The 21,784-nt window shown below is 46.0% G+C and overlaps 1 protein-coding gene across 3 annotated transcripts in view; it reads right to left on the bottom strand.

Moving 5' to 3' along the window:
* The window catches only part of LOC122542244 (transcription factor MafK-like), a 65,082-nt gene that overhangs the window by 16,251 nt on the left and 27,047 nt on the right, over positions 1–21,784 (bottom strand). The gene's annotated exons all lie outside the window — the stretch shown is intronic.

The following is a 21,784-nucleotide window of genomic DNA, read 5'->3' as shown; positions in this document are numbered from 1 at the left end:
AGGAACATGCAGGTCCTTGGCCTCCTCCATTGCCAGACCATGGCAACACGACACCTGGAGGAAGAGCGCCTCATCTTCCGCCTAGGAACCCTCCAACCACAAGGGATGAATACAGATTACTCCAGCTTCATTTCCCCTCCCCCCAACTTCTCAGTCCCAACCCTCGGACTCAGCACCGCCTTCGTGACCTGCAATCTTCTTCCCGACCTCTCCGCCCCCATGCCCTCTCCGGCCTATCACCCTCACCTTGACCTCCTTCCACCTATCGCATTTCCAACGCCCCTCCCCCAAGTCCCTCCTTTTTATCTTAGCCTGCTTGGCACACCTTCCTCATTCCTGAAGAAGGGCTTATGCCCGAAACGTCTATTCTCCTGCTCGTTGGATGCTGCCTGACCTGTTGCGCTTTTCCAGCAACACATTTTTCAACTCTCGACAGTAGGACAGGCTAACAGTTCAAATAAAAAAGAGAGATTGCTGGAGGAACCTAGGATGGGCAGAGACAGAGACAGAATTAACAGCACGTCCAACTGGACACTATACTTCTCCCTCTTCGTAGATGCTGCCAGACTTGCTGAGATTCTCCAGAACTTCCTATTTTATTTCAGGAGCCTCCAGTACTTAGCTTTTACGAGGTTGATAGCTCAGTTTATTTGACTCCAGAATTCCAGTAATTGCCCGTCTCTTGTAGAGTCACGGGATTAACCCAGAAGAATGACACCGTGATGTAGTAATGGCAGCAGTGATTGAGAGGAGAGTGAGAGCTGTGAGGGGAGGAGAAGCTCTGACCCCACGTGAAGATAACGAGTGTGTGATTTGTTGCAACCCCATTGAGGCTCAGTCCCATTCTGTCATGGAGGCTACTGTCAGACTGTGCATTCTCTCCTCAGAGTCTGCCTCATCTCAGTCACTGCTTTGGATTCTCAAGTTCCAATCCACATCTTCATTTACACCTTTCCTTCCATGTTGCTGTGTCCATGTCCAGAAACAGCACGAGAGGAACACCGACACCGAGCAGATGGCAACGGCACCTCTCTCTCTCTCTCTGGTGCGGGTTAAAAATCACAACATCAGGTTACAGTCCAACAGGTTTATTCGGAAGTATTAGCTTTCAGAGCGCTGCTCCTTCATCAGGTAAATGTGGAGCAGGATCATAAGACACAGAGTATATAGCAAAAAGATCACAGTGTCATGCAACTGAAATGACATATTGAACAAACCTAGATTGCTGTTAAGCCTTTCATCTTTTAGAATGGGCAGCAGGTTTCGGTTCACTGATATGTAAATCCCAGAACTTCTTCCATGTAAACCTGTTGGACTATAACCTAGTGTTGTGAGAGTTTTAACTTTGTCCACCCCAGTCCAACACCAGCACCTCCACATCTCTGGCCCAGGTTATACACAGCTTGGTATTCTGAATAATAACTCTCTCTATAGTCCAAGTTATACAGAATACTGAGCTCTGAGAGACACCATTCATTGGTACAACATACTCCAGTCTCTCTTCTCAAAGTCTCAATAGCAATGTGACTTCTGATGTCAGTGTTACATCACATCTTTAACACATGCATTCCCATTAGAAGAGATCCCAGGTTCATGAATGGACTCAGATCTCAAATCTGTAAGTTGATTTGTACATGTGTTAGAACACAATACACACGTACAGTATAAACGGTTTATAAAGTAAAGCAAATATTTGCACATTGGATCCTTAAAATTAATACTAATATGGAATCTCGGTCATAGGCACGATTGTGTGTAAGCTGGGGACCCCCTGCATAACACTGTCAAGATTAAACAGACAGTGAGCATTATCACTTTGAGACACCTAACAAGCTTAGACCAGCTTCCAATCAGCAGTCAGTGAATATCCTTCTCTGAGGACCCAGTCAGAGAGGACAAAATTCCCCAATTGTTCCCATAAACCCTCAAGATACAGCTGATAGAAATGATACAGAGATAAAGAGAGAAACATGGAAGAAGTGACACAGAGAGAATAAAAGCAAGAGAAAGGGAAATACTTTTAAAATTCACTCGCGTGATGTGGGTATTACCTGTCCCTAGTTGCCTTTGAATGGAGAATCTTGCTAGACCATGTCAGAGGGCAGTTGAGAGTCAACCACATTGCTGTGGGTCTGGAGTCACATGTAGGCCAGACCAGGTAATGATGGCAGATTTACTTCCCTGAAGGACATCAGTGAACCAGATGGGTTTTCCAACAATGGTTTCATGGTCATCAGTAGTTTTGTAATTCCAGCTGCTTCTCGAATTCCCTGCTGGGATTCGAACCTGGGTCCCCAGAGCATTACTGAGTTTCTGGATTAATGGTCTCACGATAATACTGCAAGGCCATCCCCTACCCACAGACTTGTAACTGAAGAACAGGCGCAGAAAGAAAGATAGAGGACAGTTATCAGAGGAAGCTGAGAAACTATTTCGCCTCCCCATCCACCCACCCCGATCTCAGCATCTATTGGAAATTCCAAAGTTGGGTATTTTTCATTATCTAATCATACCTGTTGACTGCTCAGGATCAATTGGCAGCACTGAGGATTCCAGGTTCAAGCTTCCACCACCTGACACCCCAGCTAGTAGGTACCAGCTCAGCGAGCAAATTTACAACCTTAACCTCAACCTGAGCTACAAATCTTCTTAAAGATCGCAAGCCAAGTGAATGCTGAATCGGGGGTGTGTGTGCGCGCGCGCGCGTGCGAGAGAGAGAGAGAGTGCGAGAGGCTCCTCTTATTGGGTCTCCATTGTAGCTCCTCGGAGCCAAAAATCCCCTTTTTAACATAATTGAGACTGCATCCAACGGATTATCACTGCAGGGTCAAAAACCGAACAACACAAGGTTATAGTCCAACAGGTTTACTTGAAATTGCAAGCTTTCAGAGCTCCGCCCCTTCCTTAGGTTGGTATACCACAAAAGCGTGCAATTTCAAATACACCTGTTGGACGATAACTTTGCGTTGTTCGATTTTTGACCCTGCAGTGATAATCCTTTTGTTGCAGTCTCATTGATGTAAAAAGGGGATTTCTGGCTCAGAGGAGCTGCAATAGAGACCCAATAAGAGGACAAAGGGATACTGCATGAAGTAAAGTCCAGAGCTTTAGGTCAGACCGGGTTCAGGGATCCATGCGGAGGGTGAGTCCATCAGGGGTGAGTGGGTACACATGGGCACAAGGAACCCACTGGATGAGGCACCCTCCTTTCCTCTCCCTTCCTATATCACCACAGTAGTGACAGAAATGGGCTCTGCACGGCACTTAATTGGTAACCTAAATGCAGCGTGCCCAATAGCAGGGCTGGCAACTTATCCACCCACTGTAAATAGTGGTTCATGCTGGAGGCTGGGAGAGATGTGGTACCCATTTTACTTCACAAGTCCTCCACCAACACAATCCACCCCACCTCAAGGTCTCAATGCCCATCTTGTCAAACCCCTTTACAGCCTTTTAATGAGAACCCTTCATTCTTCTAAACTCCAGGGAATCTAGGCCCAATTTATCTCACATCTAGTCATAGCTGTTAAGATCCCAGCTGACAGGATTACTGGTCAAGGTGGGATCCCAGCACGACACCTGGCTTGGTAGGATCATACAGCATGTTTTCTCATTGACGTTTCATTTGGTTTAAACTTACCAGAGTCCTTCCCATTTCTTTTCCTGTGGAGACAGTTTGAGGGTTGCGTTCCAAGTCTGCTGTTGTGAACTTTTCACAAATCAAAGCGCCTAAAAATTCTCAATTCTAACAGCATGCAGATTTCTCTCCAAACTCTCCTGGCCTATAAGTGTTTCAAATTGGACACTTCTCTACTAGCGGATGACTGGCGTTCATGAGCTCCTGGGCTGAAAAATGTGTTACTGGAAAAGCGCAGCAGGTCAGGCAGCATCCAAGGAGCAGGAGAATCAACGTTTCGGGCATAAGCCCTTCATTAGGAATGAGGATGGTGTGCCAAGCAGGCTAAGATAAAAGGTAGGGAGGAGGGACTTGGGGGAGGGGCGTTGGAAATGCGACAGGTGGAAGGAGGTTAAGGTGAGGGTGATAGGCCGGAGAGGGGGTGGGGGCGGAGAGGTCAGGAAGAAGATTGCAGATCAAGACGACGGTGCTGAGTCCGAGGGTTGGGACTGAGATAAGGTGGGGGGAGATGAGGAAGCTGGAGAAATCTGCATTCATCCCTTGTGGTTGGAGGGTTCCTAGGCGGAGTGGGAGGGGGAGTTAAAGTGTTCAGCCATTGGGTAGTTGGGTTGGTTTGTGTGGGTGTCCCAGAGGTGTTCCCTGAAACGTTCTGCAAGTAGGCGGCCTGTCTCCCCAATATAGAGGAGGCCACATCGGGTGCAGTAAATGATGTGTGTGGAGGTGCAGGTGAATTTGTGATGGATATGGAAGGATCCCTTGGGGCCTTGGAGGGAGGTGAGGGGGGAGGTGTGGGTGCAAGTTTTGCATTTCTTGCGGTTGCAGAGGAAGGTGCTGGGAGTGGAGGTTGGGTTGGTGGGGTGGGGTGTGGACCTGACGAGGGAGTTGCAGAGGGAGTGGTCTTTCTGGAACGCTGATAGGGGAAGGGAGGAAAATATATTCTTGGTGGTGGGGTCTGTTTGGAGCTCCTGCTAAGAGAGAGATGCTTAAACTGGCTTTTGAACTCAATCCCTGATCGTTCGATTCAGAAAACAAATGCAAGTAGAGTCAGAGATATACAGCACGAAAACAGACCCTTCGGTCCAACTCATCCATGCCGACCAGATATCGCAACCCAATCTAGTCCCACCTGCCAGCACCCGGCCCATATCCCTCCAAACCCTTCCTATTCATATACCCATCCAGATGCCTTTTAAATGTTGTAATTGTACCAGCCTCCACCACTTCCATACACTCACCACCCTCAACGTGAAAAAGTTGCCCCTTAAGTCTCTTTAATATCTTTCCCCTCCCCACCAAGCCTATGCTCTCTAGTTCTGGACTCCTCCACCCCAGGGAAAAGACTTTGTCTATATACCCTATCCATGCCCCTCAGGATTTTATAAACCTCTGTAAGGTCACCTCTCAGCCTCCGACGCTCCAGAGAAAACAGCCTCAGCCTTTTCCAGCAACACATTTTCAGCTCTGATCTCCAGCATCTGCAGCCCTCACTTTCTCTCAGCCTATTCAACCCTGGCAACATCCTTGTGAATCTTTTCTGAACCCTTTTAAGTTTCACAACATCTTTCCTATGGAAAGGAGACCAGAATTACATGCAATAAAATGACTTTGTTCATTTACTCCGACAGGCAGAAGCTCCATAGTATAAACATCATTCGGTTAACACCACAGAGATCTGCAGTCACATACTTTAGATTACTGTTCCAAAGTGACCTGCTGACCTTTTTATTTAAGAAACAAAAACCCTTCATAGAACTAACCCATACCCCTTTATTTTGATATCCACATTTCAAACGACAACCTTTCACCACATTGGTTAGTGTTTTATTCAAGAGACTGACCTTGGAATCTTTGCTGACTCACTCTAAAGCAATGATTTCCTTCCTTGAACATATACAACACACAGTATTCCAGCTGTGGTTTCACTAAAGCAGTGTACATTTATCGCCAGACTTCCTTATTCTTAGACCCCAATCCAAAAGGCCAAACAAGCCATTTGCTTTCCTAATTGCTTCTTGTGTACACATACTAACTTTGAATTGGACAGAATTGGTCAAGAATCATGAGTCTTTCTGAACATTAACAACTTCAAAAGTCATTTTTTAAAAATCCCAACTTTCTATTATAATGGCCAAAGTGAACAAACTCACATTCCCACATTATACTCCCTCGCCCACCTTGATGCCCATTCAATCAGCCTTTACAGCCTCTTCAGTTTAAATTCTTACCCACCTTGTACTGTCTGAAAACTTAGTCATGTTTAGAAGAATTGGGCGGGGGGGGGGGGAATCTTATAGAAATATATAAATTATGAAGGGAATACATAAGATAGAAGTGGGGAGGTTGTTTCCACTGGCAGGTGAAGCTAGAATGAGGGGCCATAGCCTCACAATAAGAGGGACCAGGTTTCGGACTGAGTTCAGGAGGAACCTCTTCACCCAAAGGTTTGTGAATCTGTGGAATTCCCTGCCCAGTGAAGCAGTTGAGGCTGCCTCGTTGAATGCTTTTAATTTTTTGAACAGTAAAGGAATTAAGGGTTATGGTGATAGGACGGGTAAGTGGAGCTGAGTCCATGAAAGGAATCAGCCATCTTTTTATTGACTGGCAGAACAGGCTTGAAGGGCCAGACGGCCTACCCCTGCTCCTAGTTCTTATGTTCTTTAGATAGCATCTAAATAACAGACTCTAGATTAGAGTGGTACTGGAAAAGCACAGCAAGTCAGGCAGCATCCGAGGAGCAGGAAAATCAAGGTCTAAATAACAGACCCCCAGCAATAACCAACCCTATGTCATTCGCCACTAGGCACAGCCTACCAACCTGAAAATGCACCATCACTGCTTCCTGCCCGTTGAGTAATCTGATCCATGCCAATAGGCCAACGTCAACACCACGATATCTTATTAAATGTACTCAATTTTTGTCTACCATTTTAGCAAATGTCTTTTGGAAATTCAGTTGCACTACATGGACTGGTTCCCCTTTATCTACTGGGCAAATCCTTAAAAGAAAACTCTATAACCAACTTGTCAAACAGGATTTCCTTTTCATAAAATCATTTTTGCATGCTTTAATCATGCTTTACTTTCAGAGCATTATCAAAACTTCCTTAAAACACCAGCACTTTCCTGATGATTAGTGTCAGGCTAACTGGCCTGTAGTTTCCGGTTTCCTCTCTCCCTCCATGCTTGAATAGCGTTTTTTATTTGCTAATTTCCAAACTGCTGGGACCACTGCAGAATCTAGCAAGTGTCTGAAATTCATATCTAGCATCTCCATAGATCTCTCTTTCAGACCCTCAGGGTGGTGGCTCAGTGGTTAGCACTGCTGCTTCACAGCACAAGGGACCCAGGTTCAATTCCTGCCTCGGTTGACTGTCTGTGTGGAGTTTGCACATTCCCTGTGTCGACCTGGGTTTCTTCCGGGTGCTCAGTTTCCTACCTACAGTCCAAAGATGTACAGGTTAGGGTGGATTGGCTGTGCTAAGTTGCCCATAGTGTTAGGTACATTAGTCAGAGGGAAATGGTTCTGGGTGGGTTACTCCTTAGAGGCTCAGCATGGACATGTTGGGCCAAATAGCCTGTTTCCATGCTGTAGGAATTCTGATCAAAAATGTATGCCATCATGCCCTGGGTTTTTTAAATTGAGTTTTGAATCCTTCCAACTCTCATCTGATATTAGAGTCAAAGTCGTACAGCACAGAAACAGACCCTTTGGTCCAACCAATCCATACCAACCATAATCCCAAATTAAACTGGTCCCACCTTCCTGCGCTTGGCCCATATCCCTCTAAACATTTCTAATTCATGAACTGGACACAGTACTCCAGAGGAGGCCTCACCAACATCCTGTGCGACCTCAACATAACATACTTTTTATCTTCATTTCCTCACTCCTATTAGTTCTTAGGTTCAACACTGTTCTGCTTTATAAACAATTTGGAAGGCAGATGGAAAGACATACTATAGAAATGTAAGATCTCCTTTCACCCAGACTAAAGAGAGGAAGCTATGAAGCTGAAACCAGCTGGAGTTCAGGAGAGGTCATCAAGTAGAAGTTCAAGCGAATGTTGCTGGATAAGGACCACATACAGACTTTCATGCACCTCATCCTCCGAATGAGGGATTTCGGAGTCAGACCTAATTGGTGTCCCGACTGCTAACTGTTTTTCTTCTTTCTTTCATGGGATTTTGGCAAGGCCAACGTTTGTTCCCTAATTACCCTCAGACTCCACTGTTGGCGCATGTCAGGGACATTTAAGAGTTAAGGGTGAATCATGCTGCTGTGGGTTTGGAGTCATGTATAAGCCACACCAAGTAAGGACAGCTGAGTTCCTTCTCTATTAAAGAACCAAATGTATTTTTACAACAGTTAATATAGGTTACAGGTCTCCATTAGTTTAACATTTTAATAACCCTGGAATTTATTTTTTTTTTAAAATCCAATTTCTTCATCTGCCATGGTGGCATTCAAACATAGAATTTCAGGACATTAGCGTAAGATTTAAAAAAAAAATTCATTCAAGGGATGTGGACATCAGTGCTCAGGCCAGCATTTAATACCCATCCCTAACTGCCCAGAGGGCCATTAAGAGTCAGAGTCAACCACATTGCTGTGGGTCTGGAGTCACATGTAGGCCACACCAGGTAAAGATGACAGTTTCCTTCCCTAAAGTACATTAGTGATCCAGATGGCTTTTACCGTCAATTCACAAAAGTTTCATGGTCATCTTTAGACTCTTAATTCCAGATTGGATTCAATGTCCACCATGAGATGGAACCTGTGACCGCATTGGGTCTCTGGATTAATAGTCCAGTGATAACAATACCGCCTTCCCTTCTGGATTACTAATCTGGTGCCATCTTTGCTGGTGGTTCTTTTCCTCCTCCTTATACCCATTGACGTTAGTTTCACGGTCACCATGAGATGAATTTTTAATTCTGGATTTATTCACGGAATTTAAATTCTGCAGCAACTGTGGTGGGATTTGAACAAATGCCCGATGGGGAATAACCTGGGCCACAAATCCAGTCATTACCACTGCGCCAGTCTGCCCAACAAATATGAGATTAGATTTTATCGTCATGTGTCCCCAAGCACAGAAAAGTGCATAGAGTCATCACTCTCTGCCGCTATCTTAGAATTCCAAATAAGAAAAAACAGAAATAAACAATAAAAAAAGCAGAAATGAAAGAAACTAAAACAAAAGAAAAGTCAGGTTCCTGTCTAGTCAGTCACTCGCCTACTCAGCCATGATCATCCTGGCTCTCCCTCCCCCGCCCCAACGCAACATCAGCTGAGGCCTGAAACCTCCACCACCTCCAGAGGCCTAGTCGAGGACCTCACCACCACCACCGCTGGTGCCCCAGGTCTTGCATCGGGCCCACATTGCCAATGCCACCTTCCTCCACTGATGCCAAGAATATGGTAAAAAGATGCTGATGAAAAAGCTGAAGAGAGAAGAAAAGACGTGGCTGGCCTGGTGCTCAGGATTGGATGAGCCCTAGGTTCAGGCTGCCCACCCTGCTGCCACCATCTTGAAAATTTAGAGTCAGAGATGTACAGCATGGGAAACAGACCCTTCGGTCAAACTTGACTGTGCCGATCAGATACAGTCGGTTCTGTTTTAACATGATAGTTCCATTCTCGTGCGACCTTGCGTTATAGGAAAATCGCGCAATAGCTGTGCCATTTGGGGCCGGAATCGCGTTATAGCCAACACAGGGCCAGGAAAGTTTGCGTTCTACAAATAACAGTCTACATTCTTCAATTGTGTTAACAAGTGTTCCTTCAACCCAAATTGGCTTTATAAGCAGAATCAACTGTATCCTAGATTAATCTAGTCCCATTTGCCAGCATTTGGCCCATATCCCCACCCCCATACCCTTCCTATTCATATATTTCATCCAGCTGCTTTTTAAACGTTGCAATTATACCAGCCTCCCAACTTCCTCTGGCAGCTCGTACCATACACGTACCAACCTCTGTGTGAAAAAGTTACCCCTTAGGTTGCTTTTAAGCCTTTCCTCTCTCACCCTAAACCGATGCCCTCTAGTTTTGGATCTCCAACCCCAGGGAAAAGACCTTGTCTATTTACCCTATCCATGCCCCTCATGATTTTATAAACCTCTATAAGGTCACCCCTCAGCCTCTGATGCTCCAGGGAAAACAGCCCCGGCCTATTCAGCCTCTCCCTATAAGGTCAAACCCTCCAGTCCCGTTGTAATTTTTTTCTGAACCCTTTCAAGTTTCAAAACCTCCTTCCCCTGGGAGGGAGACCAGAATTGAACACAATATTTCAAAATTGGCTGAACCAATGCCCTGTACAGCTGCAACATGACTACCCAACTCCAATACTCAATGCACTGACCAATAAAGGTGAATAAATTAAACACCCTCTTAAACAAGGAGATTATCCTGTCTACTTATGGCTCCAATTAATTTGTCACAAAAATACAACTTATAAAGTTCAACATCCCTTACAAAACAGAGTGTCACCCATGTTTAATAAGCTCAAAGCCACATCCTTTGGCTTGTCACACAATCTCCTATCTGCTCGATACAGTTTACAGATGCCAATTACCTCTGGAATGTTACACAAGTGCACTCTCTCAGGCAGTGATGGCAGGCTATTGGAATGTGTGGGACATCAGAGTCAAGCCCAGACTCATCCAACGTTAAAACCACCCCGAGCCAGAATGAAAATAAACCGAACTGCTCAGCTGGTCTGGCAGCATCAGTGGTGAGAGAAACAGAGCCGGCATTTCAGATCTGCAACTCTTCACCAGGTCCCACAAACCCCCCCGGTCTCAGTGTGTGACTTTGGTACAGAGTACCCGGGCATTGGGCACAGAGCTGGTTCCATTCTCCACCCTTAAGTGCAGAGAAATTCACACAGAGTGATGAAAGAAATGTTCAATCAGGAGAATGGGCGATAAAGTCATTTCAGAAAGAAATAAAACTGCCCAACAGTGCAAGAAAGAAACTGCAAACATCACAGCGAAGGGAACAAAGTCCGAGATTCTCCACCCCCCCACCCCCAACCTGGCAGGAGGTTGTATGCATCAATTGGAACAATATCTTACCTGTTAGGTGTTGGGCAATATTCCAAATTGGCAAGGGTGGAACTGACCGAAGTCTCAACTTCCTTATTGTTCCGAGGAACGCACACAGAAATGGAAGGTTGTTTATTTTTTAAAAAGCATTCTTGGAGGAGTATGATTTTCAAACTGTTTATTCAGCAAATTCTCAATGAGTCACTCATTACAGGTCAGACCTGTGTGCCTACAAGGAACTTGTATTGCAACGAGATACATTCAAAGAGCAAGGACCTGGTGCATCATTTTGACGCAAAAGACCAAACCTATCCCAAGTCACTTAGCGACGAGGATAAAGCAAAACCAAAGTAAACAGCAACGTCCCAAGTTTCAATGGGAATGGGAATGAGGCAAGCAGGGATTGACGCAAGTCACAAAACTGCACTTGTATGATGGAAGTTATGCAAAGCATGGCATCTTATTTTATTCATTCATGGGATGTGGGTGTCGCTGGCTTGGCTGGTATTTGTTGCCCGTCCCTAGTTGACCTGGAGAAGGCGGTGGTGAGCTACCCTCTTGAACTATTTCAGTCCACCTGCTGAGGGTTGACCCAAAACGCCCTTAGGAAGAGAGTTCCACCTGATGACAGTGAAGGAACATATTCATACAAGTTACAAAAGGAAGCCCAAGAGATGGCAACTGGAGAAAATTTACTCCACAGCATGGAAAATTGCCCAGGTATATCCTGTTTCGATCCAGCCAAATGTCACTCCATCAGACCATCTGCCAAGTGACCAAAGGGGTCATTGCTGGTCTTCTCCAGCAGCATTTCACATGATAACCTGCTCCCCGACACTCAGTCACTGAGACCGCTCTGCTTCATGTCCCAGTTTTGGCCTCTGTGATGGTCCAAGGGCAATGCAAGAGCTAAATTCAGGAGAGGAGGAGGCATGACTACCTTCAATAACAAGCCAGCATTTAATCCACTAGAACACCAGAGAGTCCTGGAAATGGAAACCCAGGGGAAACCTCTCCATTCATTACAGCCTTACCTGGCACAAAGGAAGATGGAGCTTGGTCATCTCAGCACCAGGACATCTCTGCAGGAGTGTCTCATGGTAGATATTATCTAATGACCCTGTTCAGAGATGTTGTGTTACACATCTCTAGAGCTGGTGGGTCTTCAACCAAGTCCTCCTTACTCAGGAGGTAGGGACACAGTTTCCCAGGGTAGTGTCCTTGGCCCAATTATCTTCAGCTGTTCCATCAATGGCCTTCCTTCGGATTTGAAAAGAACGGGCTGTTCATTGATTGCACAATTCGTAACTCATCAGGTCCTGAAAAGCAGTCTGTACATACACTCAGCAAGACATGGACCTCCAATTCCCCTCAAAAGACTATGAGCAACATATCAATTACATGGTCTTCAAAGAGGAAGATTCCGGGTCACCTCCTTCAGTAAATCAACATCAGTGGCATCTTCATTCTCTTCCACACTCTCCTGAAAGAGCAAATTAAGGTCTTGTGCGTTATCTTGACGGTAACCACCTGTATCCTTGTTGCTGATTTCTTCCTCTGCACCAAGCCCCATGTTAGAGAGAAGAGAAAGGCCCATGCTATTTTCCTGTGGTCAATGAAGCTTCGGCAATGAAGATGGATTTAACAGTGCGATGAGAATTTTTTCAACTGAATAAAGATGATCCAGATATGCCTCGTACTCCCCTTTGCACCAGACACTGATGTGGGGGAGAGGGGGAGAGGGGGAGAGGAAAACTCAGGCAGGGTATGGTGACTGAAGGATGGACGTGCCTCCTGTGTATGCACATTTTTGCTTTTTCGGTCATAAGCGTGACATCTGACCACTAGAAACTGTCTTGTTATTCTGAGACATGGTCTTTACCTTCCCCCCCCAAAAAAAACTCTCTCACCCATCTCGGAGACACTTGTAGACTGATGTGTTGTGCCCTGGATTTGTTTAATCCCAGTACTGTGAGTGGCACATTGGCAGAGTGGTTAGCACTGCTGCCTCACAGCACCAGAGACCCGGGTTCAATTCCCACCTCAGGCGACTAACTGTGTGGGGTTTGTACATTCTCCCCGTGTCTGCGTGGGTTTCCTCCCACAGTCCAAAAAAGTGCAGGTTAGGTGAATTGGCCATGCTAAATTGCCTGTAGTGAAGGGGCAAATGTAGGGGAATGGGTCTGGGTGGATTGCTCTTCGGCGGGTCGGTGTGGATTTGTTGGGCCCACGGACCTGTTTCCACACTCTAAGATTACTGGAAATCTCCTGTCATTGTGGCATACTGTTGTAAAATGGCTTCTCAAAAGGAACAGACGTAGGCTATTCAGCCCCTCGAACCTGTTTTGCCCTTCAACGAGATCCTGGCTAATTTGTGGCCTAACCCTAAAGCCTTGCCTTTGGCCCACATCACTTAAAACCTCTGATGAACAAAAATCTCCCTCCGGTCTCACGCGGCATGGGAGACATTCAGCATCACTGATCGGGAAAACATTTTGTCGATGGAATCCATGATGCCAGTGTGGAACATTAGTCATGACTGTACCCCCTTTCAGTTTCCTTACTGCTCCTTTAAAAAGTTCTCTGATTCACACAAAATGCACTCCAGAAATTCACCAAAGAGCCTCAGAAAGTACCTTCCAAACCCATGACCACTTCCATCTGGAAGGACAAGGGCAGCAGATACTTGGGAGCATCACCATCTGCGTGTCCCCCTCCAAGCCACTCACCACCCTGGACATGAAAATATATCGCCGTTCTTTCACAGTTGTTGGGTCAAAACCCTGGAATTCCCTCCCTACCGGCACTGTGGGTCAACCCACAGCAAGTGGACTGCAGCGATTCAAGAAGGCAGCTCACCCCCACCTTCTCAAGGGCAGAAAGGGACGGGCTATCAATGCTGGCCCAGCCAGCGACGCCCAAGTCCCACAATATAAATTTTAAAAAATTTGACTCAGTCAGTGGGCTGGTCTATCACTGTAGAGTGTTTGGAAGTACCCCCATCCTGTGGCAGGAATGGACAGGCTTGGCATTGAAGGGCTAATACCCACCAGAATGGCCTCTCTTCCCACACTGCCTGCTGGTAGGTCCCCCATGTGCTCGGTTATTTCCCCCATCTGTATTGGCACGCACTGTAAATGAAAGTAGAAATCAAAGGCTCCAATCGCTTCTCTACAGCTCGCTTTGACCCTGCTGGGTGTGCCAAAATATTGTCGCCTCCACTGCTGCTTGTGCGCAGGGCTGACCCCCCAACCTTGCTCGATCTCTGGGAGGGGGGCAGGAGGTCATGGTTGAAGTGGAGACGCTGGTTAATTCACGCCTTAGTTGGAGGCTTTGCTCATAGTCTAAGGCTTCACGATCGGCTTAGCTGCGCCTTTCTCTGTCCCTCAGCGCATGTTAAACTGGCGGTCACAAGACCTCTTTAGCAATCCGCTGACTGGCGTCTTGTCGTGGGTGCTCCCCACAGCATTCTCAGTCTGGGATCACGTCTACGTTGGCTTGCCTTCTTTCAAGACATTAACCGGGAGCCTTGTAAATGGTTTCCACACCGCTGCCACCATGTTACAATATCAGGATTTATGTTCTCGACAGAAGAGAATCTGTAACCACATTCATCAACACTAACATTTGTGTAAATTATTAATAGCGTCCTACTTCAGTCTCTCCTGTTCTTCTCCAGAGCTTTCTTCAACTTATTTCCAATTGCATACAGCTGCCAACTCCAGATGTTACAGAAGCTGCAAACAGGACACTTTGAGCAGGACAGGAACCTATAATCAATTCCTTCACTGGGTATAAAATGGGCACCAAACCCACACAGAAACAGGAAAAGGAATTGACCATTCAGCCCCTCCAGCTTGTTCTGCCATCCCACCCAATCATGGGAGTCTCGGTAGCGTTCATGCCTCAGGATCACAAGCCTCCCTCCAGGGGCTCGTGTACAAACAGAAAAAAACACAAGGTTGCCATTCCAATGCAGCAGGGGATCTATACCCGGTCCCTTGGCTCATAGTTATCCCTCAGTCGACATGACATGAAAACGGATCATCTGATCAATATCCCATTGGGGTTTTCGGAGTTTGTCAAGTATGTAACCATAGCCAATCACTATTATAACAAACTGTGGCAATCTCTCCTTTCTCCCAAACTTGTTTGAGGTTTGGATCATTGGATTTACTTTTTATTCATTCACGGGATGTGGGCGTTGCTGTGGGACTGGAGTCACATGTAGGCCCAACCAGGTCAGGTTGGCAGTTTCCTTCCCTAAAGGACATGGGTGAACCAGATGGAGTCTTCCCTGACAATTGGCAACAGTTTCATCGTTGGACTCTTAATTCCAGCTTTCTATTGAATTCAAATTCCACCATCTGTCACAGGAGGGACTCAAATCCAGGCCCTCAGAGCACTACCTGGATCTGTGGTTGAATAGTTCAGTGATAATACCACAAGGTAATTGGTCCAGGGTCAGTGGTTTACCATTGCCTTCTTTACGATGGCCGACCAGGCTTACTGCCTGTGGTACAAGGTTATGATTAAAAAAGGGTTAACTTTGAGAGATGATTAGACTCCACCCAATTTGATAACACAACACAGCCTCAGCCGGAGAATTGAGGAGTCCAGCCCTCGATCCCGATTAGGGTACGTAATGGTAGGTATTATCGCGAGGTTATTAACCTGGAGAGCTAGGTAATTTTCTGGGGACCTGGATTCGAACCTTGTCATAACAGATGGTGGAATTTGAATTCAATAAATATTCAATAAATTTTCAATAAATTTTCAATAAATACAGAAATAGGCTCTTTGGTCCAACTCGTCCATGCTGACCAGGTTTCCTAAATTCAACTGGTCTTATTTGTTTGCATTTGACCCATATCTCTCTCTAAACCTTTCCTATTCATGTACACATCCAGATGCCTTTTAAAATGTTATAAATGTACCAACTGCCACAACTTCCTCTGGCAACTCACTCTTATATATGCACCACTCTATACATGTGAAAGGATTGTCCCTTAGATCCCTTTTAAATCTTTCCCTTCTCGTCCTTAAACCTTTGCCCTTTAGCTTTGGACTCCTCTGGGAAAAGATTTTGGATATTCTTGCCGCTCATGATTTTATAAATCTCTATAAGAGGTCAGCCTACAGCCTCCAACACTCCAGTGAAAAAGGTCCCAGCCTAACCCCATAGCTCAAAACTTCCAGACCAGGTAACATCCTTGTAAATTTGTTCTATTCCTTTCGAGTGCAACAACATCCATCCCACGGCAGGCTGACTGGAATTGCATGTAGTATTCTAAAAGTGGCCTAGCCGATGCACTGTACAGCTACAACATGACATCCCAACCCCTGCACTCAATGCTCAGATCAATGATGTCAAGCGAAGTCTAACGATGACCACGAATCCAATACCATTGATCAGGGAAGATCCATCTGGTTCACCAATTCCCTTCAGGGAAGGAAATTGTCATCCTTACCTGGTCGGGCCTACATGTGACTCCAGACTCTCAGCAAAATGGTTGACTCTGAACTGCCCTCTGGGCAATTAGGGATGGGCAATGAACACAGGCCTGGCCAGTAACGCCCACATCCTGTGAATGAACGAAGTCCAAATGATTCTCTCGGACTCTAACAAGAACCCCAGAACCTTCTATCCCCTGGTACCTCAAATGTTCATCCAGCTTCCCCTTAAAATGGATCCATATTTTTCACTTCAACCACTCCCTTTGATGGGGAGTCCCTCACATTTGCATCACTGACTAAATAAAATACTTGGATTTCCATGTTGGATTCCTTGATTTTCATGACCTCTACGGTCTTTCCCACAACAGGAACCAAACATTGTGTCAGGGTCCTGCTGTCAAAACCTTTCATCGATTGAAGGGTCTCGATTAGGTCACACCTCACCAGAGTACTCAAGAACACACACACACACACACGCCGAGATATTTTCATCACTCTGTTTCCGAGAAAGAAATTCTCAAACCTCCTGCACGCATGAAGAATTTTAACATGTTGGAACATTCTAGAATCCATCAAAAACCCAAAGGTGAGAATTCTCATTCTAAACTTCCCAGAGCGCAAGCGAAAAGCGTATACATTGATGACATGGGCACCAGAACTTTGTTCTAAACTGATTGAGAATTGATTGTTGGACTGAAACATTCCCAGATAAGAAAAAAAAAACTGAAAATAAATAGCATTTATGGGCGACCACGTTGCTATGGAGACACTGTTGCATAGAAACGCCACAGTGACTTCAGACTTGCATTGACTCTCAAAAGCACAAGGCTGCCCTTGCCCCCCTCCCCCCTCCCAAACACCAACTCCGATTAAACCTTTTTAAGTAGCCCTGAAACCTCATTAGTAAGCAGTGCACAAATCCGTAGATTTCAAAAATGGAAGCAAGGCAAACGGTGTCACTATGCCCCAGTTTGCATGGACGGAGACTGAAGTCCTGACCAACTCCGAATTGATGTTGAGCGAAAACAAAGAGCCTGCATTGATATAGCACCTGTCACGGCGTCACTATTGCGCCCAGTGCGGCTCGCTGTCATAACACGGGAAATATGGCAGCCAACCTTCGCGCTGCATACTCCCATGGACAGCAATGTGGGCAAACTCCCTTACCCTTCTTCGAAATGGCGGCGCGGGGCCTGTGGAGGTCATCTGAGGAGGTGGGCGAATGGGAAGTGGCACCTCCGACAGCGCAGCACTCCCTCGGCGCTACAACTGAGAGGGGTCAGCCTACAACGGGTCATGCCAGCCTACAAATCCAGAATGAAAAGCATTGTCGACCGACAGGCAGACCCATCTGGGCTCACCAATGCCCTTTAGGGAAGGAAATCTGCCGTCCTTACCAAATCTGGCCTACACGTGACTCCAGACCCATCACAAACAAGTTTGCCAAGGGAGTGCTGCGCTGTCGTAGGTGCCGCTTCCCATTCGCCCACCTCCTCAGGTGACCTCCACAGACCCCTAAGTGGTGGAGGCTGATACAATTGCAACATTTAAGAGGCATCTGGATGGGTGTATGAATAGGAAGGTTTGGAGGGATATGGGCCGGGTGCTGGTAGGTGGGACTAGATTGGGTTGGGATATCTGGTCGGCATGGACGGGTTGGACCGAAGGGTCTGTTTCCGTGCTGGACATCTCTATGACTCTATGACTTCCTAAAAGAGGGAATCCTGGTTTCAACTAGGAGGCCTTTTGGATATTTACAATGAACCTGTCATCAATGTCAGTCCAAAGCTGGGTTTATGGGTTGCTTCCACCTTATAAATTGAGCTGTTCACTGATACGTGATAACGTCTTTGCAACTTTCACTTCCTCAAATGTAGCAGACAGAGAACTGTTGACGGATATTGTTTCTCAATTGCCCCCTGGAAATCTACACAGAATGCTGCTTGTATTGAGAGGGAGCAGGAGACGGGGAGCGCTTTTAGTTTTGGGCTCATTGGGTTGGGTCAAACGCAAGAATTCCAATTTTCAAAATCAATTAAGACAACTTCTACTGGAGCAGAAGGATGTTGATTGGTCAATGAACTGACTGTTTGATTTCTTCATGGCAATGTCTCAACCAGAGTCCACTCGGTGATCAATCAATACCCCTTTGCTCCTCCAGTATAAATTGTTGTGATCGATTGAAATTTGGCATTCTTGCATTTGTCCTGATGAGTGCAAGAAGAGCTCCATCAAACGTTTCTCTATTTTAAGCAGGAGACTGTCATCGAAAGTTGAAGGTTATTGAATTGAAGACAGCAGTGGGAGACGGAGTCAGGGTAACGGCATTTCAAATCAGCAGCATCTTTGCCTTGTGGAACCTCCCAAGTTATGTGCAGGAGCTTCATCAACTCACCACGTTTATGAACAGCTTAGATAACAGGATAGAAAGTCATATGGCCAAACAGGCTGACGACACAAAGATAGACAGCATTGTAAACAGTGCAGGAGCAATTCTGGAATCCATACTGAAAACGAACACCATCAGAGCTCTGATGAAGAGTCACAGAGACTCAAAATGTTAGCTCGCTCTCTTTCCACGGATGTTGCCTGACCTGCTGTGATCTCCAGCGTTTTTTTGTAAACAGTGCAGATGTCTGTGCAATATTACAAGGAGATAATCAAGGGATCAAGTGAAAACTCTGGATTACGATGCAGGCAAATGCGAGGTCATCCACAACCTAAAACGGTTACAGAACAGGGTATTTTCCAATGGATGAAAATCTAGATCCAACAAGGCTCGAGAATCAAATCATTTAACACGTCAGGAACAGAGTATCAAATACTGTTCGCTTTAAGCTGTGCGACTGTGCGGCTACTAGTGAGATTCCACCAATTGACAGACTGCCTTCAGAGGTTGCTAACACACATGGACCCCAGAGCTCCAGGTAGCAGAGAAAATCATGAAGGGGATGGCTGGTAAAAGAATAATCAGAAAGGAAATGGAAAGCTGGCCTTGGTATTTTCTAAAATTTCTAGATATATAAAGGGTAGAAATCCGGCTTCGTAGAATCCCTACAGTATGGAAGCAGGCCATTCAGCCCATCGAGTCCACACCGAAGAGCATCCCACCCAGATCCATCCCATCCCTGTAACCCTGTATTTTCCCCCTGGCCGATCCACCCTCACCTGCACATCTTTGGACTGTGGGAGAAAACCTACGCAGACACGGGGAGAATGTGCAAACTCCACATGGACGGACAGTCACCCAACGCTGGAATTGAACCCGGGTCCCTGGCGTTCTGAGGGAGCAATGGTAACCACTGTGGCATCCAGCTACCTAAAGCCCTAGTTAGACCACACCGGCAGTGTCCAAAACAGTTCCAGCCACTATGTCTTGGAAATGATCAATTCGCTGCAGCATAGACCTGCTGGAATGACACCAAGGAGGGGTTGCTGGGTGGACTGCAATTCCTTATACTGTATGTGTCAGTGCTCATATGTATAAAGTATAGCCAGTGTAGGTAATAGGTTAGATTAGATTCCTTACAGTGTAGAAACAGGCCCTTCAGCCCAACCAGTCCACACCGACCCACCGAAGAGTAACCCACCCAGAACCATTTCCCTCCTAACACTATGGGCAATTTAGCATGGCCAATTCACCGGACCTGCACATCTTTGCATTGTGGGAGGAGGCCGACGCAGACACAGGGAGAATGTGCAAACTCCACACAGACAGTCACCCGAGGCTGGAATCGTACCTGGGACCCTGCTGCTGTGAGGCAGTAGTGCTAATCACTGAGCCGTGTAATAGTAAATAGTCAGCAGTATGGATTTGATGGGCCAAAGGGCCTTTCCTGTCCTACGTGATTCTGCGCAGAAGGTTGCTGCTATTATCCCCTTCAAGTGGAGCAAACTACAGGGGCTGCTTGATCTAGTATGGCAGAGGAAAACCATTTTCAACTGGAAGAGTTTCTTGTAGACAACAAGATTTGATTTATTGCATGGCGGCAACTGGTTACATAGAGCATAGTGGCTCGCACTGCTGCCTCACAGCCCAAAGATGTGCAGCTTAAGTGGATTGGCTGTGCTAAACTGCCCCACAATGTCCATAGATGTGCAGGCTAGGTAAGTTAGCTACGGGAAATGCAGGGTTATCGGGATAGGGTATGAGGGGGTTGGGTCTGGGTTAGGATGCTCTTCGGAGGGCTGGCATAGACTCGAGGGGCTGAATGGCCTGCTTCCACACTGGAGGGATTCTATGATAGGGTCTCATTCCTTCAAGATCCTGTTTTGCCCAGAATGATAGAATGGATTAGATTAGAGTTTAGATTACATTACAGTGTGGAAACAGGCCCTTCAGCCCAACAAGTCCACACCGACCCGCCGAATCGAAACCCACCCATACCTCTACATTTACCCCTTACCTAACACTATGGGCAATTTAGTATGGCCAATTCACCTAACCTGCACATCTTTGGACTGTGGGAGGAAACCGGAACACTCGGAGGAAACCCACGCAGACACGGGGAGAACGTGCAAACTCCACACAGTCAGTCGCCTGAGGCGGGAATTGAACCCAGGTCTCTGGCACTGTGAGGCAGCAGTGCTAACCACCGTGCCACCCACGAAGTGGAGCTTGTACATTCTCGTGTGTCTGCATGGAGGGTGATGCTTCTGGTACTCTGCAGTGCTAACCCCTTACAAGCCCATAAACAGAGATTCCTCAAACTGGGGTTGAGTCAAAGGTGGTTAACGGCTAATTTACTAAAGTTTAAGGTATTACGGGAACAGAGTAGGTTACGAAAAATTATTTGTACTGTTTAAAAAGTCAAGAACTTGGCAACATAGACTAAAAAAATGGAGAGAGCTCGGGAGGGGGAGTGGCATTTTTAATAAGGGATAGCATTACAGCTGTGCTGAGGGAGGATATTCCCGGAAATACATCCAGGGAAGTTATTTGGGTGGAACTGAGAAATAAGAAAGGGATGATCATCTTATTGGGATTGTATTATAGACCCCTTAATAGTCAGAGGGAAATTGCGAAACAAACTTGTAAGGAGATCTCAGCTATTTGTAAAAATAATAGGGTAGTTATGGTTGGGGATTTTAACTTTCCAAACATCGACTGGGACTGCCTCAGTGTTCAAGGTTTAGGTGGAGAGGAATTTCTTAAGTGCATACAAGACAATTTTCTGATTCAGAAAATTGTTTGTAATGCTTTTCTTTATTGGTCAGAGTATTGAGTACAGGAGTTGGGAGGTCATGTTGCGGCTGTACAGGACATTGATGTGGATGTACCTACTAGAGAAGGTGCAAAAATTGACCTACTCTTGGGAACTAAGGCAGGGCAGGTGACTGAGGTGTCAGTGGAAGAGCACTTTGGGGCCAGCGACCATAATTCTATTTTTTTTTTAAAGTAGTGATGGTAAAGGATAGACCAGATCTAAAAGTTGAAGTTCTAAACGTTCACAGGTAAAGGGACGGCTGGAAAATGGGAATCCTTCAGAAATGAGATTACGAAAATCCAGAGAAAGTATATGCCTGTCAGAGTGAAAGGGAAGGCTGGTAGGTATAGGGAATGCTGGATGGCTAAAGAAATTGAGGGTTTGGTTAAGAAAAAGAAGGAAGCATATGTAAGGTATAGACAGGATAGATCGA

Source organism: Chiloscyllium plagiosum, chromosome 39 (genome assembly GCF_004010195.1).
Source record: "Chiloscyllium plagiosum isolate BGI_BamShark_2017 chromosome 39, ASM401019v2, whole genome shotgun sequence".
NCBI lineage: Eukaryota > Metazoa > Chordata > Chondrichthyes > Orectolobiformes > Hemiscylliidae > Chiloscyllium > Chiloscyllium plagiosum.
The sequence above is the reverse complement of the archived record's forward strand: the minus strand, read 5'-3'. Positions and strand labels throughout refer to the sequence as shown.